Here is a 20252-nt window from a genome sequence, read left to right on the forward strand (position 1 = left end):
CTGGCGAAACCTTGAAAAAAATATTGAGACAAATGAAAATGGAAACACCATATATCAAAACTTCAAAGATGGAGCAAGAGCAATTCCAAGAGGAAAATTGATAGCAATAAATACCTACATTAAGGAAAAGGAAAGACCTCAAAATAAGCAACCTAACTTAACACTTCAAAGAACTAGAAAAGAACAAACTGAGCTAGAAGTTAGTAGAAGAAAGGAAATAGAGGCAAAAAAGACAATAGAGATGATCGATGAAACTAAGAGCTCTTTTTTTTTTTTTTAAAGATAAAGGATAAAACTTTAGCTAAGAAAGAGAGAGGGAAGATTCAAATAAAGTCAGAAATAAAAGAGATACCACAACTGGTAACACAGAAATACTAAGGATTATAAGAAACTGCTGTGAACAATTATACAATATACCCCAACATATTAGATAACCTAGAAGAAATAAATATATTTCTAGAAAAATACAACCTACCAAGACTGAATCTGAGGAAACAAATTCTAAAGAGATTGATTACTAAGAAGGAGACTGAGTCAGTAATCAAAATTCTCCCCTAAAAAAGCCCAGGATCAGATGGGTTCACTGGTGAATTCTACCAAACAGTTAATACAGATTTAATATGAATCTTCTCAGATACTTCTAAAAACATAAGAGGGATGAATACTTCCTTTTTTAAATTTTTTTAAAAGATTTTATTTATTCATGAGAGACACAGAGAGAGAGAGAGAGAGGCAAAGACACAGGCAGAGGGAGAAGCAGGCTCCATGCAGGGAGCCTGACTTGGGACTCGATCCCAGGTCTCCAGGATTAGGCCCTAGGCTGAAGGCAGTGCTAAACTGCTGAACCACCCGGGCTGCCCAGAATGAATACTTCTAAACTCATTTTATGAGGCCAGTATTACTCTAGTACCAAAGCCAGATAGGAATACCACAAGAAAAGAAAATTACAGGCTAATATTCCTGATGAATATAGATGCAAAATTTCTCAAGAAAATATTAGTTAACCAAATTCAACAGTACATTAAAAGAATCATACACCATGATCAAATGGGATTTATTTCTGGGATGCAAGGATAGTTCAACATATACAAATCAATAAATGTAATATGCCAGTCTAACAAAATGAAGGATAAAATCATACAGTCGGGATCCCTGGGTGGCTCAGTGGTTTAGCGCCTGCCTGCGGCCCAGGGCGTGATCCTGGAATCCCAGGATCAAATCCCATATCGGACTCCTTGCATGGAGCCTGCTTCTCCCTCTGCCTGTGTCTCTGCTTCTCTCCCTCTCTCTGTGTCTCTCATGAATAAGTAAATAAAAATCTTTAAAAAAATCATACAATCATCTCAATAGATGCAAAAAAGCATTTAATAAAATTCAATATCCTTTCATGATAAAAACTTCCAACAAATTGGACTGTACCTCAACAAAATAAGGCCATATATGACAAACCCACAACCAACATCATACTCAACAGTGAAAAGCTGAACATTTTCCTCTGAGGTCTGGACTATAACAAAGATGCCCACCTTCATCACTTTCATTCAACACAGAACTGCAAGTCAGGGCCAGAGCAATTAAGCAAGGGGGAAAAAAAAGCACCCAAATCAGAAAAGAAGAAATAAAATTATCTCCGCAGATAACATGATCTTATGTATAAAAAACCCTAAAGACTCCACACACACACACACACACACACACACACACACAAAACTGTAAGACCTAATAAATGAATTCAGTAAGTTCAGGACATAATCAATATACAAAAAAATCAGTTGTGTTTCCATACACTAACAATCAACTATTGGAAAAAATATAAGTAAAATCTCATTTAAAAAAAATTTTTTTAAATCCCACTTACAGAAGCATCAAAAATAATAAAATACCTAGGAAAAAATTTAACCAAGGAGATGAAAGATCATCAGTACACTGAGAACTATAAAACACTGATGAAAGAAATTTAAAAAGGCAGAAATGGAAAGATATTCTGTGTTTCTGGATTAGAAGAATTAATATTGTTAAAATGTCCATACCACCCAAAGTGATTTACAGATTCAATGCAATCCCTATTGAAATAGCATTTTTCATAGAAAGAGAAAAAAACAATATTAAAATCCATGTGGAACCACTGAATAACCAGTCTTGAGAAAAACAAAGCTGAAGGCCTCACACTTCCTGATTTCAAAGTATATTACAAATCTATAGTAATTGCTATAGTGATTCACATAAAAACTAACACATAGATTAACAATACAGAAGAGAGAGCCTGGAAATAAACCCATGCGTATGTGATCAATTCATTTTTGACAAAGGAGCCAAGAACTGGGGAAAGGATGGTCTCTTCAATAAATAGTTCATATGCATATATCCATATGCAAAGGAATTAAATTGGATTCCTATCTTATACCATACACAAAAATCTACTCAAAATGGATTAAAAACTTGAACATAAGACCTGAAACCTTAGAACTCCTAGAAAAAAACATGGTGGGTAAACCCCATTGACACTGGTCTTGGGAATGACACCAAAAGCACAAACAACAAAAGCAAAAATAAGTGAGACTACATAAAACTAAAAGGTTTCTGTATTACAAAGGAAACTATCAACAAATGAAAAGTCAACCTACAGAATGGGAAAAATATTTGTAAACCACATATCCAGGAAGGGGTTAATACCCAAAATATACAAGGAACTTATACAACTCAATAACAACAACAACAACAATCCAATTAATGGGCAGAGGAACTGAATAGACAGTTTTCTAAAGAAGAAATCCAATGGCTAACAAGTACATGAAAAGGTGCTCAACATCACTAATTAGGGATATGCAAATCAAAATTACAAGGAGATATCACCTTATAACTGCTGGGACGGCTATTACAAAAAAGACAAGAGACAACAAATGCTGGCAAGGATGCGGAGAAAAAGAAACACATATCCTGTAGATGGGAATGTAAAATAGTATAGCCTCTATGGAAAAGAGTATGGAGACTGCTGAAGAAATTAAAAATAGAATTACCATATGATCCAGCAATCCCATTTCTGGGTATATACGTAAAGGAAATGAAATCACTCTCTGTACTCCCATGTTCATTGCAACATTATTCACAGTAGCCATGATATGGCAATAACCTATATATCAACTGACTGATGATTGGATAAAGAAAATATGGTATATGTGTGTATATATATGTATGTATATATATAAAGGAATATTATTTATCGTTATAAAAGAAGAAAATCCTAGTATTTACAACAACATGGATAAACAATTATGCTACCTGAAATAAACCAGACAAATACCACACAGTATAATTTATATGTGGTATCTGAAAAAAAAAGTTCAAAACAGAATCAGAGAGTAAAATGATGATTGCCTGGGATTGGGAGTGGGGAAAATAGGGAATGACCAGTATAAAAGTATAAACTTTCAGATATAAGATGAATAAGGTCCCAGAATCTAATATATAACAGTGATTATAGTTGATAATACTGTATTATATAACTGAAATTTGAAATTTGCTAAGAGAGTGGAACTGAAGTGTTCTCACCAAAATAGAAAAGAAAGGAAGCAAGGAAATGGAGGGAGGGAAGAAAGAAAATGATAAACATGTGAGGTGATGGGTGTGTTAATTAACTCAATGTTGGGAATCCTTTCACATTTATACATATGTGAAATCATCATATACTCTAAATATATTACAATTATATTTCTCTTCTTTTTTTTTAATTTATGATAGTCACACACACAGAGAGAGAGAGAAAGAGAGAGAGGCAGAGACATAGGCAGAGGGAGAAGCATGCTCCATGCACCGGAAGCCCGACGTGGGATTCGATCCCAGGTCTCCAGGATCGCGCCCTGGGCCAAAGGCAGGCGCTAAACCGCTGCGCCACCCAGGGATCCCTACAATTATATTTCTTTTTAAAAATATTTATTTATTTATTTATTTATTTATTTATTTATTTATTTATTTATTTATTTATTTGAGAGAGAGCATGTAAATGGGGGGAAGGACAAGGGGGAGAGAGAGAATCTCAACCAGACTCCCCACTGAGCTCATAGACGGAGGTAGGCCTCCATCTGATGACCCTGAACTCATGATCTGAGCCAAAATCAAGAGCTAGCTGCTCAATCAGCTGAGCCTGAGTCACTCAGGCATTCCTACAATTACATTTTTCAGTTGCACCTCAATAAAGCCGAAACAATAAATAAATAAATAAATAAATAAATAAATAAATAAATAAATAAATAAATAAATAAAAATAAGCACACACATATACATACATCTAATAATTAAATAAGTGGGAGCTGTTTTCTCAAGAGGAGACTGGCTTTGGAATACCAACTTTTCAGAATAAAATAAATTCTATATCACAATTCAAGGCATAAATTTCACCTCAGTGATTTGATGGTGGTAGCTGTTAGTCACAGAAGTAGACCTATTCTACAGGCTTTCTTGCTAGTATTATCTTGGACATGAATGAGAAAATACATTTAATTCTGTCTTATTTATTTGGTCATCACAATTGAATCCATCTATAGGTTTGTGTTCTTGTTTTTCTTCAGCAGTTTGGTAGTACTTATTGATACACTTGTTGCATTATTTTTATGTGACCTACTAGGTTAGGTATCTCTTTGGCTTTTCATTGCAGAATAGCACCAACCTTCCTGCCCCACCCCTCCATTTCCATACCTGGGAAGATAGAGTTCAGTGCCATAGACCTTGCTGTGAGTTTTACACCAATGCTGCCTGTGCCTAAAGCTGGTCCATTTCCATAACAGTTCTGATCCTAATGGCTTTTTGATGGCAAAGGTGTTTATGTACTTAGAGTTCCCACTCTACAATTAACTTACCATGATCTTTAAAGGTAAATGTAAAAATTTTGTTTTGGTTCACTGTACCTCAATAATGAAAATTAGCAGATGTCTTTCCATTATTTGGCTGAGCCAAATAGGAAATTCCTTATGGGCTCTGTCTGAGCTTAGATTTGAAATAATAAATATTACCATATCAAAAAAATCTTGTGAAATCTTGCTTCTAGCTGCCATCTTAAGAATTATGTGATGCGGTGAGCTGTAAAAGCGATTTGGTATATATAACATGTACTGATGTGAAAAGCTATATTTCTTGGGGTTCTGTGGGTGAGCTGGAACAAAAGAATATATGAAAGTTACCTGAATATTTAATGATACAGGTTTTTTTTTTTTTTCAAATCTACACCTTTATTTATTTACTTTTCAGTAAGTTTAAATCCTTGAGGGGTACAGCATCATGCGGATTCTGTGGCCAATGGCTTTCGCAGGAAGGTTGCTTCGGAATTTGGCACGAACCATGCCGCTGTTTCCATGAGCACGAGTTAACTTTTCCCCACATTACTCTGGTTGTGTTTGGTTTGCCACCAGGAGTTGCTGTGTTGTTCTTTGCTTTGTACACATACATAAGCACATCGCTTGCCGAGATAGAACTCAGTTTCATCTCGAACATAAACACCTTCGATCATAAACACCTTCGATCTTAAGTAGAGCTGTGTGTGCTCCCTCTGGTTCCGGAGACCCCGTTTATAGCCGGCAAAAACGGCCTTGGACCAAAGCCTTCCAGACATAGTCGTCGCTTTAGGAGTCCTGTTCCCAGCAGGCCTCCACAGGCTCCAAGATGGCGGAAAGAGAGAAGCCAATGATACAGTTTTCTGGTTGTCACACATTTAGAAATCTGCAAACTCCTTAACATCATTACACAGTAAACAATATTTCCTGTATGCAAACTTGCAAGGAACATCTGTTTCTTAAATGCCCTTACTTTGTTTGAGTGTTTTGTTTTAGTGACAGATATGCTTCCAGTGTACAGAGAATCCTTTAAAGCAATGGATGTCAGTGGGAATAGCGGGAAATTTTGCCACCCAGGAAACCTTTGGCAAGGTCTTGAGACAATATTAGTTGTCACAACTGGGGGGATGCTACTGACATCTACTGGGTAAAGGCCAGAATTGCTGCTAAACATCTTCAAACGCACAAGTCAGCCCCCACAACAAAAAATTCTATGGTCCTAATGTCAACAGTGCTAACTTTAAGATACTCTGATTTAAAATGCTTAATATATATCATATATCAAATATTATTTATAATATGAATAATATTATATCCTTAAGAATGAATTTCAGGGGGGCACTTGATGGGATGAGCACTGGGTGTTATGCTATATGTTGGCAAATTGAATTCCAATTTAAAAAATATGTAAAAAAAAGACTCTTTTGCAAATGAAAAAAAAAGAATGAATTTCAAAAGGATGCAGGCATTTCTCATAGTTAGACATAGAATTACCCCATGACCCTGCAATTCCACTCCTAGGTATACACCCCAAAGACCTAAAAACAGGTATTCCAACACGTACATGTACAGGCATGTACATAGCAGCACTATTCACAATAGTCAAAATGTGAAGCAGTCCAAATATCCATCAATTGCTGAATGGATACACAAATCATGTTACATACATACAATGGAATTTTATTCAGCCATAAAAAGCATGAAGTACTTTGTATGTACTATATATGCTACATAGTGGAACCAAAAAAAAGTTATCTAGTTCAAAGAAGCCAGACACAAAGGCTTATTATTGCGTGATTCCATTTGTATGAAATATTCAAAACAGAGAAGTCCACAGAGACAATACAGATTGGTGGTTACCAAGGTCTGGGGGAAGGCAGGAATAAGAAATGACTATTGAATGAATATAAGTTTTACTTTGGGGTGACAGGAATGTTTTGGATCGAGATATAGATAGAGGTTGCACAATATTGTGAATGTCCTAAATATGACTTATGGTTCACTTAAATTTTATGTTATGTGAATTTCACCTCAGTAAATTATATGTATATATATTTTTTAAATAAAAGAAAAATCAAGCAAGTTTATTTCAAACTATGTCACTGATTAGTACCTTCTCACAAAAACTTCCCCAGAAGACACCTTATTCTTTATTTGCCTTTTCTCTTTGCTTGACTCACAAGAAGAGTCATCATCCACAGCAAAATTGGGGACCTGAATTTTTGCCAGTATCTCCCTGAGTTGATCCACCTCTGCACGATACTCATCCCAACTGACCTTCTAATTTTTCTCTAGGGAGCTGTTTGTACCACAGCTGGCCCTGCAGTTCCTTGATAGTCTTTTCAGACTCAAGCTGTTCTCTCTTCTGCTTTAGAGCTCCTTCGGTTATCCCTCCCGAGTGTTTATAGTTACTCTCAGCAATTTCCAGCAGGTGTCTCAATTAAATATACATATATTTTAAACATGGATGTAGGTATTTGTATTTGTATGTTCCCTTAGCTAATCTACCTTCTTCTACTTTATAATTACCTGAGCTCAGAACCTCCTGAATGGAGGTTCCAGTCTCCATTCTTTCCAGTCTCCATTGCCATCTGCTCTCCCATATTTTCCAAACTTGACATAAAAGAAAACGAAGCCTCAATAAACTGCTTCTTGACCTAGACAATAATATTTACCGTTGCCTGGTTTCTTTCTAAGAGGCAGACTGATGCTGTGGTTGGTGGTGCCAGACACTAGGCCAGGTTCCGACTGGGGCTCTGCCACTTAGCCCTGGGTGATCTTGGGCAAGCTGCTTAACTTCCCTGTGTCTTGGGATCCTTGTCTATAAAATGGGGATAATGGAACCTGCATTCTAGGTAAAGGCTGTGAGGTTTTAAACGGATCAAAACAGTGACCGCTCACTGTAAGCCCAATGTACAGGTGAACTCCTACTATTACTATTTAAGCTGAATTCACGACTATTAATTTGAGTTATGTATGAAATTTAGCTCTCACACGGACGCATGTGGGACAAAGGAAGCTCCGTATCTTTCAGGGGGTAAGGGCCTGCTTTCTGATTCTCCGTGTCCTATTTAAAGAAAACTCTTGCTATAACATATAGGACCACACAGCAGGAAGCATGGCAACCTTAATGCCATCATCTGTCAAACAGTCGAGCAGGAAAAGCCGGTACCGAATGCGACCTTAGCAAAAGCTACGCTGCCTCCTCCTAGGGCCAAGAAGCACCTTCCGAGAAGCACCAAACGTGGTGGGAGGAGTCGGCGGCCGGTCAATCCTGGGAGGCGTAGTCGCAGGAGACCAATCGCATTCGGGCTCCTCCCCGCGGGCGGGGCAAACAGGCCTCCCCGGGTCTGCGGAGGCGCCAGGGCGCGGGCGTCCGGCTTCCGCAGGGAGGACCATCTCTTTGCGGGGGGGCCTCGGTGCCTCTATCTCTGCTAAGGGATCCTCCGGCAGAGAAGGGTGGAGGCTGAGGAAAAGCGGGCAAGAGGAAAGAGGACCAGAAGAGCGGGTTGTGGTGGGATGTGGGAATGGCAGTGTGGAAAGGAGACGGTGGGCATAAGGAAAGGAGAGTGACAGTCTGGGTCCTTAAATGGGTGGAGTCGGTTTCGACGCTACACATTGAAGCGTCTCTTGTGCAAATTGATTGTTCCATTGTGCGCCGTCTTTGCTTGTGTGTGGCGGTCTTTCCAGGCCAGTACATATAGATCTACCTCATTTATTTTATTGGCTACACGATATTCCATATAAGGATACCTCCTAAGTTATCTGCTTCCCTATTAATGGACATTTAGTTTTAAAGATTTATTTGAGAGAGAGAAACTGCGTGGGGAGGGGTAGAGGAAGGACAGAGAGAATCTCAAGCGGACTCCAGGCTGAGCTCAGAGAGGCGTCTCATGACCCTGAGATGGTGACCTGAGCTGAAACCAGGAGTCAGAAGCCTCACCAACTGGGCCACCCAGGTGCCCCTATTAATGGACATTTAGATTGATTTATATTTGGCCAGTTATTTCTAGAGGCCTTAGGTAGGCAAAGTTTGTGTTTGACTTCTGCTTCTGACTTGCCTTTAGATGCCTAATCTACTCTTGGTTTCAAAAGTTTTTGGCTAAGCTAAGGTGGTCAAGCATTTAATGGTCTATCACCTCTGTGGGAATAATTGACTTTTAAGACAGGAATAAAAAGGAAAGATTAGGATCCAGAAGATCTGGATTCAAAGTCCCTCTCAAGCCATGTGAAAGGTCTTAATCTCTCTGAAGCCCATGTTCCACTTCTGCATGATGAATGTGATGATAATTATATATTTGACAAGCTGCTAGAAAATTTGAGTAATGTATATGAAAAAAACACATTATGTTAATGGTAAGGTGCTCTGAAGATTTTCTTTTCATAAGTAAAGTGTAAGAACCTTATATATCAAACCTTTGCACTTATCATACCTTGCATTGCTTGACAAGATTTACATGTTTGCTTTTTCCCCCCATTTAATCCATATAACAATGCTTTGAAGTAGGTACTAGTATTATCCTAGTTTTCCAAAGGAGGAAAGATAGGCTTAAATTACTTCCTATAGTCACAAAGTAAGTGACAGAGCTGGGATTTGAGCCCAGGTCTACTTCAAAGGATTTACTCATAACCATTATGTCCACTCTCACCATCTCAGCCCTTCCTGCCTGTCTTCCTTCTCCATTACTCACGGGTCTAACCTAAGTGATCTCATCAGTTTCTAAAGTATTTACATTTTCTGAACTACTTGTATGCCAATCATATCCTGCTATGTGGCATTTTTTGTATTGTCTCATTTTGCTATTTGTCTTACTGTTGTCTTCTGTTGCAGCAAGTAGAAAAATGATTGCTATTCAAACTGGCAATTCCCGCAAAGACAGAATTGACTTCATTTAACAAGTTACTTTTATCAGCTCTCTGAATGTGGAGCTTCTTAAGGGCAGAGACCAAGTCTGTTTTATTTGTTACCAAAGCCCTAGGAGCTAGCACTGTGCTCAACAACAACAACAACACACACACACACACACACACACACACACACAGAGTTGTTTAATATTGTCGAAGAACAAAAAAGACAAAACTCCAAGGGTTTGGGCATGAATACCTGGGGCACAACAAAAGGAGAGAAAATGTCTGCCAAATCAAAGATTACACATAAAGCACTTGTACTTCCTGGTACAAAATATGTTTTTAATCAGTGTTAGTTATTATTGCTATTTAAGTATAATGTGAATAAAGTGAAGTTTATGGATAGGTAGAAAATGGGAAGGCAAAAAGAAAAGAAAAAAGAAAAGAAAAGAAAAAAAAGAAAAGAAAAAAGAAAAGAAAGAATAGAGAAAAATGATGCTGGGTTTGAGCTCTTTGTAAAGAGAATGCCAGTGAGGACTTTTCAGAAGAAGAATAGGGCAAAGGGCATCTAAGAACAAGGATACCTAATATCTACCCTGATATAACCCCCTGGCCCCCAGCTTTGCCTTCAAATCTTTAGTAAAAGTCTACTCTATATATGTTCTGCTGCCCGTGTTTTTTTGGAGAATTCAAGAATCCAAGTGGTATGCAATGTAGATAATGTGGTAAAGGCAGGCTAGTCAGCAGACGGTCTCATTTTAGGATGGAGGTGCAAAACCATTTCCATTAAATCTTATAGGATGGTCGATCCTCTAGTGGGTTGGGTGACAGCTAGACCTCAAGTTACAATTCTATGGTTATATTTATGTCATGTCATCCCAGCTGGATTGTAAATTTATGCAACTAGAAATGACAAGAAATTAGTTGAATCTGCATGGCACTTTTCTATGTACAAACTTTTCTTCTTTTCTTTTCTTTCTCTCTTTTTTTTTTTCTTTTTTGAGGGGTAGAGGGAGAGGAAGAGAGAGAATCTTAAGTAGGTTCCACGCCCAGCATGGACCCGGACACAGGACTTGATCTTATAACCCTGAGATCATGACTTGGGCTGAAATCAAGAGTTGGATGCTTGGTGGCTGAGGCACCCAGGTGCCCCTGCACTGACTCAGTGGAACTAAGGAAACCTTCTGTGGTAGGTATGATAGTGTCATTCCTCACCCCTCCATTTAAAAGACAAGGAAATTCAGGAAGAGAGACTTTAACCAAGCAAGTATGCTCTTGGGTACAGAGCTCAAAGAACCCAAGCCAGCCTCATATAGTGAAAATGACATGGTTTATTAAGGCTTTCACTATCTGGGTGAAATCTAGCATTCTAATACTGTTCTTACCACTGTGTCATGCCACTCATCCATGTACACATCACCACACAGATCTACTGACTTTCCCTAAGAAATCTACACTTAAGTGACTTTGAAAAGGGTACCTAACCTCTCAGAGCCTTTGTTCTCACAGTCATACAATGAGGATAAAATGGCTTTGTTAAAGAATTGTTGTGGAGATTAAATGTCTTAACTTTAAAGCACTTGGAATATTGAGATACTTAAAGAATGTTCTCTCCTTGGTTCCCTGGCTTTCTTTCTCTTTCACATCTCCCAATTTAAAGTTCAATACTTCTTTCATAACTCTACCATATATTCCTTATATTTCTCTACAGCTTTGATGGCACCTGACTCCATGTCTTTTGCATGTCCTACTACTCTCTTAGGGCCAAAGATAGTCTCAGAAGGGTGGGGCTAGAGGCTGGTAATTGCTCAGGGTGGCTTGAAGCATCATGACAGGAGTCCCTCCTGCCATGTTTAGAGCACAAGGCCAAAGATCAGAATTGATGAAGCCAAATTTGTTCTCAAGTGATAGGGATGAGGTAGATCAGGTAACAGGGACAACTAGGTATTCAGATGGTTTTAACACAAATACCAGACATTCGTGGTAAACATTTATCATCAAGAAAGGTATGACTTAGGAAGTTTATTGGAAACCACCCACGTTGTAGCTTGTATTTTTCATTAGACTGAATAACTTCTATCAGTTTTTATTTTTTAAAAACTCAACTCTTGCTTCCAGAAGGGCAAAGACATATTTTTTGAATTCCCAAAATTCATTTTTTCACTCTCTCAAGATTCATGTCTATCACATTTATCAGTACAGAGACTTACCTTGACTATAAAAATCCTTTCCATATATTTTAAGCAGGAATCATAGCAGAATACTGAAGCCATTTTTAACATATAGAACAGCAATTTCTTTGCTGAAATCATGTTTCCACTTGTCAAGAGCTGTCATTCCCTCAAGGGAAGTAAACATTTATGCCTGTGGCACCGAATGCCTCATAAAGAAACATTAGCAGTTGGTAGCCCTCTTTTCTATGGTGACAAGACTAAGATGTGAATTATTCATTAAATGAAAGATATTAATTTATGATTAGCCAAACTCGGGATGATGCAGAAAATTTCCCAGAGAACATATTATCCTTCAGATATTTGACATTTGAGGGCTCCTGTATTCATGGTTTCAGAAGCAAATCTATGACTCTGTGAATGGGCAACTTATCCTTCAGCTATATGGCTATAATTTATAGAACAAAAAACAATACCAATTTATTTCCTTAGTGGGTTTAAGGGACCAGTTAAAAGTTTAAAAGAAGAAAAAAAATAAATAAAAGTTTAAAAGAATTTTTTAAGGTTGCTAGACAATGGAAGGCATTATCACAGTCATGTTTTTAGAGAAGCAAAGTGCTCAGCACCATTGTGTAGCTGCATCCCACCTGGCTGGTAGCTACCGTTATTATGAATTTGGTGCAAAAGCATTTGGCTCCCTGGCTGTCTCCCACTCCTATAGACCATATCCTGTGGTATTGTTGAACCACTCACTTGTGTCTGGCTCTGTATCAGAGTGCTGAGTCCAGCAGTGCTTAACAAAGTCTTAGAAGGGGTGGGAGAAATTTTCATAATGGTCATACCACATAATAGTCACACATAAAAAGTTCACCTAATTATTAATAATAACAGCTAACATTTGCTGAGTGCTTACTATATGTCAGGCACTGGATACTACCTGACTTGAGTCCTCACAAGAGCCCTATGAGGCATCCTACAATCATAAAGCCATAGCCACACCACTGCTGCCATCTAGCCCCTATATTTAGTATTGACTAGGAGGAAGGACTGAAGCACCTGAAAATTGGCCAGAATAGTCAGCAGAGACTCTGGTTTCCCAAGAAGATACTTGGTTGGGCTGGGTAATACAATCCAGAAATGTTGGGGAGTTAGTCTGGGGGCATATTTCTCAACCAATGAGAAATAGGAGATAGAAAGCAGCCAGCATTGTAAACTGCCTTCTGTGTGGTGGATGGTTCTGAGAAGCAGTAGCTTTGTAAGTACTCTCTGGAGATGCCCCATAAGATGCAACAGTCAGCTTTTGTTGGCAATGAAGCTATGACCATCTTGGTAATACATCTTTTATGTTTATTTTTACTTTTTTGCTACTTTAATTCTCTCTCTCTCTCTCTTTCTCTCACTCTCTCTTCTTCCCTCTCTCCCCTGGGGAATTTCACCCAGCAGTAAAGCATTTGCACATAATCTTTTGCTTCAAACTTTATTTTCTTAGGACCCTCAACTAAAAATGCTGGTACCAGAAGTGGTTTTTAAGAGCAGACCCTCAAGGGGTCCCTGGGTGGCGCAGCGGTTTGGCGCCTGCCTTTGGCCCATGGCGCGATCCTGGAGACCCAGGATCGAATCCCACATCGGGCTCCCAGCGCGTGGAGCCTGCTTGTGTCTCTGCCTCTCTCTCTCTCTCTCTCTCTCTCTCTCTCTCTCTCTCTCTCTCTGTAGCTATCATAAAAAAAAAAAAAGCAGACCCTCAAAATGGGATTTTGGAGTTGAATAGAAGCAATAGGAATGGTTTTCCTGACTCAAGTGGGATAATAATCCCTACTATGTAGTGGCATGCATCATTGTTACCAAAGCTTTCACCTACAGTTAATTGGGATGAGGTGCAAGTGGAAGACAAGACATTGGGCTACCAAGTGGATACTGTACTTGATTGGTATGGAAGAAATGATAATGATGAGAATTGAGGAATAGACTGGTTGTCTTTAACAGCATTGATAAGCCTTGCAACACACACACACACACACACACACACACACACACACACACACACACAACTTGAATCAGCTAATTGACAATGTAAGAACATTATGAAAGCCAGAGGACTTCTATGGCAACCATAAAGGAGACTCCCATCTCTTGCAGCAGTAAGTTAGACACTGTTGAAAATTAGGTTCAAGATTTAGAGTGGCAGAACTGCAAAAGAGATTGAATGCATGATTTCAATGGGTCTCCCATGTGTCAAAGTCTTTTCCAGATAGGAAAAATGTGAGACCTTAAAACCTGGACAATGAATATATGGGTGGCTGAGTCACAGAACCTTAAGCTCCCAATTGTCCCTAAATTTCCTTAGCTAAAGAAGCAGAACATTTCCTCTTTACAGAGGAGAACAACCTCCCCTTGCCTAGAGATCATATATGAACTCACCTGAAATAGATTCATTGTAAGATGACTTGTTTTCTTCAAGACATGCTTGCATCACCCTTTCGGCCCTCTAATAGCTTGTGTCAGAGCTCTGCTCAGCCTGCTGCAGAAGGAAGTTGTCTACATTCCAAAAGAATTGTAGGACCTGAGAATGTGTGGGGATCAGAATAATATAGGAAGGAGCTTGACAAAAGTGAAGCCTTTTCTTTTTCTTTCAGGACCAGATTTGAAGAGACTTTGATTCTAGGTAGGATAAAAGATTGAGGTAATCTCTGATGTCATGTTCTCTTGAAAAATGTTGGTTGTAGGAGAATAACCTATGACTGAATCTCTCACCTAAACTGTATTTAAACCTGTAATATTTCATCAACTCAATCTTTCTAAAGAACGGTATCTTAACTGACCTCCATATTTATTCAGGAAGTGGCAGTTCAGAGAACCCATGGAACAGCACTTTGGTAAGCCACAGGCATGAACTGACATGCACAAGGACTTTCATTGTTTTGGTGGGCATGTAGGGCAGGTGTGCCAGGGATGTAGAGTAAGAGAAAAAGGAGGTAACAACTAGGAGGGGATAGAATTGGGCTTATCCATCAGTTAGGACCAATGGTCTAGTTTTGAGTGTCTTTGGAAAGAAGGCTTAGTTTTAGAAAGGAAAAAGTTCTAAACTCATGAAAAAATTTAAGAGACTGGGATTATTTACTATATTCCAAAATTTAGGGTTGTAGTGGAATGTATCTATAGGGCTGGGGAACAGGCCATTTTTTTCTCTTTTCTTTCTGCCTCCATGTAACCTAGGGACCCCAAAAGCTCCAGGTGACCACAATCAGAAGTCTGATTACCATTAATGACTACTGTGTCTGGAGGAATGACATTCTCACAGAGGTCACTAGTAGTAGAAGTGATAGCCAAGCTTCTCGACAAAGTAGCTGGAGCAAGAGAATTCGATACCCTAAGGGACAACAGCAAAAATTGGATGAGACTTTGGTATTTGAAGCTAAGGTCTCAAGGCATAATAAACTGAATAATCGTCCTCCAAAGATGTCTATGTTCTAATCCCTAGGATCGACGAATATGCTACCCTACATGGAAGAAGGCACTTTGATTAAGGTTAAGAACCTTGGGATGGGGGGGGGATCCCTGGGTGGCTCAGCGGTTAAGCATCTGCCTTCGGCCCAGGGCGTGATCCTGGGACTCCCTTCGGCCCAGGGCGTGATCCTGGAGTCCCGGGATCAAGTCCCATGTTGGGCTCCCTGCATGGAGCCTGCTTCTCCCTCTGCCTGTGTCTCTGCCTCTCTCTCTGTGTCTCTCATGAATAAATAAATAAAATCTTTTTTAAAAATGGATCTTTCCCAGCTGTGGAGAGAGAAAGAGAGAGAGAGAGAGAGAAAGAGAAAGAAAGTTTTAAGCCACTAAATTTGTGGTAATTTATTATGGCAGCAATAGACAATAAATACACAAGACAGTTAATGTAGTAGATAAGAGATCTCATGATTGATGAGATTGATGTGATGAAAGGCAAGGATGCTCAGGTCCTGAACAAAATGATTCAAAATAAATGTATAGCAAGACACATTGTAGTAAAACTTCAGGTCTCCAGGGGCACCTCGGTGGCTCAACAATTGAGCATCTGCCTTTGGCTCAAGGTGTGATCCTGGGGACCTGGTATTAAGCCCCACAACAGGGGCTCTTCTCTTTCCCCATGAGAAGCCTGCTTCTCCCTTTGCCTATGTCTCTGCCTCTCTCTGTGTGTCTCTTTATGAATAAATAAATAAAATCTTTAAACAAATAAACTTGTTCTGACAAAGAACAACATTTCAACAGAAGAGAGAAGAGACAAATTAACAAAGACACAACAATTGGACAATAATCCTCTCATCAGTATAATTAAAGACCAAAGCATAATGGTATAAATTCTTCAAAGTAGTGAGGGAAATAATGGTCAATAGACTTCTATCCCTCGCTAAACTGAAAAAGAACCAAAGATATTTTCAGACAAAGAAAGTTTGATAACTTTTCATTTATATCCTTGAAGGAGCAAATGAAGGGTGTATTCAGGAAGTTGGCTTCTTCATCACTTAGTAATGTTCTTTTGTACGTGCAGTTTCACTTGGGAAAGCTCAAAAGAAAGGCCCAGGGAGTCAGCTGACATACAGTTTATCAGCATGAAGAAAGAGGCATTCAATTTTACAAAAGAAAATAAGCATCTTCTATATTCACTCCATAATATTAAAAATATTTTTATTTTTTCAGTCATTCAATCCACAGTTTTTATTTTTTACCTTTTAAAAGATTTTATTTACTTATTTTGGAAAGAAGGTAGGGGAAGCAGAGGGGAAGAGAGAATCTCAAGCAGACTCCCCACTGAGCACGGAGTCCAGAGCAGAGCTCCATCCATGATCCTGAGATCATGATGTGAGCCAGAATCAAAAGTTGGATGCTCAACCAACTGAGCCAACCAGTTGTGCCAATCCACAATTGTTATTAATCACCAATCGTGAGGGAAGCAGTTTCTCATGACCACATTAGTGAATATCTGAGTCCCTGTGGTTACATGCTTAGGTAATAAAATGTGTTATAATGTCGAAACAATCACTTAGGAACCAACCACAAATAAAGTTAAATCTATCTGTTCCCACTCATCTCTGTCCAGACATCCCTTGAAGTTTAGTGCATGACTTATCTGGCTGTTAGAAGTGGGCCTTTCCTCAAGACTAATTTCTATCCTCTCCCAATATTTTAATATTCTCTATGCAAATACAAATCACCTGCAAATTGAAATTAAAATTCTTATATATGAGATACAGAATTACTAGAAATAGATAAATTGGGTAACATTACACAAAGCTTTTAACAATTAAGGGTTATGCCCTATTAAAGACCAGCTCACAAATGAAGAATCAACAAAGATAATGACCTGGTGTAACCAAACCAATGTGAGTCTGCTTCTTGGTGAGTCACAGATAGAAACTATGCTGGGTGAGTTGCTGTACAAAGGAAACTTTACTAATGCAGCAAATAAGGAGATCACAGGGAATGACTATCAAAGCTGTGACTCTCTAAGCAAGGGAGAATGGGTTCCTTTTATTTAGGGTTAGGATGAATATTTAGTTAGGGAAGGAAACCTTTTCATGGTATGTAGAGGTGGGCATAAGGCCATGCATAGGCCTTAAGGAAACATGCCTATACATACATTGTATGTTATGTAAATGAGGCTTGTGCTCCTCCTTTTTTAAAAAATTTATTTTATTTATTTATGATAGGCACACAGTGAGAGAGAGAGAGGCAGAGACATAGGCAGAGGGAGAAGCAGGCTCCATGCACCAGGAGCCCGATGTGGGATTCAATCCCGGGTCTCCAGGATCACGCCCTGGGCCAAAGGCAGGCGCCAAACCACTGCGCCACCCAGGGATCCCCGCTTGTGCTCCTCCTTGCGTGGGGACTTTAGAATGATAGTAAAGTAAAGGTACTTGTCAATCATTCTAGAGATTACACCATGGTCCATCTTCTCAGGCCTAAGTCAGGGGTTACACTTAAAGCCACTGGGTGGTCTGGGCTGGCTGGAGATCTTGTAGGGCAGTCCCTATTGCTTGAGGATTGTTTTCAGTTTCTGTTTCCCTGCTCACAGAATCACCTAGGCAGGGTAATCTCTGCTACAGGAGGAAATGTAGGTGGCCTGAGCCCTGGACTCTAAGCATCCTTGTTCCCCAGCAGCAGCAGTCCTTGCTGCCTTCCTTCTCACAGGTGAGTCTCCCACCCACTAAGAATATTTTTTAGATACTGGTTTGGAGGATACCAAATTATTAGCCTGTCCAGGCAGGTGCTGTCAGGACCCTGTTCATGAGGATGCAGAATGTGAATGTTACCTTCTAGAGCCTATAAAAGTTCACCTTTGTGGAATCCCCAGGGAGATACTGAAAAAGGGAGAATCTGGAAGGTGGCTGATTTTTTTAAAATGTTACTCTCCATTTTATATTTGAAATTTTTTTATTCATTAAAGAGAGCCCCGTCTCTGCCCACAATTGATTAACTAGTATGAAAAATGTCCCCCCACAGTAAACAATTGGGAACCTGGACAAAATGTATTAAATGACTGGTTTTAGATGTTAAACAATAATCAGTGAAGGACTGTGACCCCTAAGGAGAATGAATGCAAGCAAGGTGAGCCCTAAATCTATCCTCTTAATGTTGTGCTACCCAAGAAAGATCCATATCCTCTGTGGCCAAAGTTCTTGCAAAAGCGAAGTTCGCTTATTCTTTCTACTTCCTCATCTTTCATTCACTCCTCAGCCAAGAGCAATTAACTGTTATCATAATCACTTTATTAAATGCTCTCACTGAAGGTACACACATATATTTCATGGGGCATCTCTGCAGCAAGACCCTTGAAATAACCCCTTCCCTTTAAAAAAATCATCTTAACCATTTTTAAGTGTACAGTATGGTAGCCTTAACCATATGCTCATTGTTAAAAAGTTCTCTTGCCTCTCAAGACCCCCCCCCAAAAAAAGTTCTCTAGAACTTTTTCATCTTGCAAAACTGAAACTCATACCCATTGAATAACAACTCCTCTCTCCTCCCCCCCAGACCCTGGCAACCACCATTCTACTTTCTGGTTCTATGGATTTAACTATTTTAAATACTTCATATAAGTAGAATCAGGTAGAATCTGTCCTTCTGTGACTGGATCATATCACTTAGCATAATTTCTTCAAGAGTCACCCATGTTGTAACATATAACAGAATTTCCTACCTTTTTAAGGTTGAATAATATTCCTTTGCATGTATTTAGCATATTCATTCATTCATCCACCCATGGGCATTTGCTTCCACCTTGCTATTATGAATTATACTGCCATGAGCATGGGTGTGCAAATCCCTTCCTTGAAATTCATCTGTTTGTTTTCATTACACCGAACTTTCTTGTATGCCTACCTCTCTGGCTGCCCATTCTCTCTTTATTAGCTACCCCCCGCCCCCCGCTCTTTATGTGCTAAGTACTTTCAGGAATTTTGTCCATGGGCCTTTCTCACTCCTTTATTTATGTCTTGCTTTAAAAAGCTAATTCAGGGGCGCCTGCACAGCTTAGTCAGGCTGCCGGTTCTTGATTTCAGCTCAGGTCATGTTCTCAGGGTGGTGAGATGAACCCCATGTTGAGCTTTTGGCTCAACGGGGAGTCTGCTTGAGATTCTCTGCCTCTCTCCCTGCTCACATGTGTGTGCTTTCTAAATAAATAAATAAATAAATAAATAAATAAATAAATAAATAAATAAGGGAACCCTGGGTGGCGCAGCAGTTTAGCGTCTGCCTTTGGCCCAGGGCGCGATCCTGGAGACCCGGGATCGAATCCCACGTCGGGCTCCCGGTGCATGGAGCCTGCTTCTCCCTCTGCCTATGTCTCTGCCTCTCTCTCTCTCTGTGTGACTATCATAAATAAATAAAAATTTAAAAATAAATAAATAAATAAATAAATTCTTCTAAAAAATAAAAAAGCTAATTCACAGGCTTTCATTGTTCTTCTAAGCTTCTGGAGCAATATTTCTAATGGTTTGCCAAATATTTCCACCTGCATATTCCAGTGGTATCTCAAACAAAATGTGTCTAAAGTCAAATTCAAATTAACATGCATTTAGTGCTTGTCTATTCTGTTGGCTCTAAGTAACGTTGTAGGTATGCAGAGATAAATAATTTCACACTTCCCTTCCCAAATACGCTCCTTATCCTGCACTCTCTGTTTTGTAAATATTATCACCATTCCCAGTTACCCTGGGAAAGGCCTCTTGGCCACCACCTCACATCTCTTTCCTCTCCATGTCCAGTTGACTCTCCCAAACATCTACTTCCTCTGCCTCCTCATTCTTTCACCCCCGGATCATCACAGCTGCTTCCTAACTGACCTTCAGTCCAGCTGTCACACCACTGCCACTAGCATGCCCTTTCTGAAACACAAATCTGGTCATGCAGGTCTTGCTTACGATGCTCAGTGACTCTCCAT

The 20252-nt window shown here is 39.3% G+C and overlaps 1 long non-coding RNA gene and 1 pseudogene across 13 annotated transcripts in view; one reads left to right on the plus strand and one right to left on the minus strand.

Moving 5' to 3' along the window:
* Positions 1–20252, plus strand: part of LOC119866882 — a 136049-nt gene that overhangs the window by 39931 nt on the left and 75866 nt on the right. Inside the window, exons 3-6 of one of the 13 annotated variants that reach the window (XR_005381582.1) lie at positions 14476–14504; positions 14678–14715; positions 15321–15367; positions 17886–18001. The exons of 8 other annotated variants lie outside the window; for them this stretch is intronic. This is a non-coding gene — a long non-coding RNA (uncharacterized LOC119866882). Of the gene's footprint in view, positions 1–14475; positions 14716–15320; positions 15368–17885; positions 18002–20252 lie in introns of all 13 variants that reach the window. 4 more of the 13 variants (XR_005381579.1, XR_005381584.1, XR_005381580.1 and 1 more) reach the window with 4 other exon arrangements.
* LOC102157392 lies at positions 5210–5766 on the minus strand (annotated as a pseudogene).

This window comes from Canis lupus, chromosome 30 (genome assembly GCF_011100685.1).
Source record: "Canis lupus familiaris isolate Mischka breed German Shepherd chromosome 30, alternate assembly UU_Cfam_GSD_1.0, whole genome shotgun sequence".
Lineage (NCBI taxonomy): Eukaryota > Metazoa > Chordata > Mammalia > Carnivora > Canidae > Canis > Canis lupus.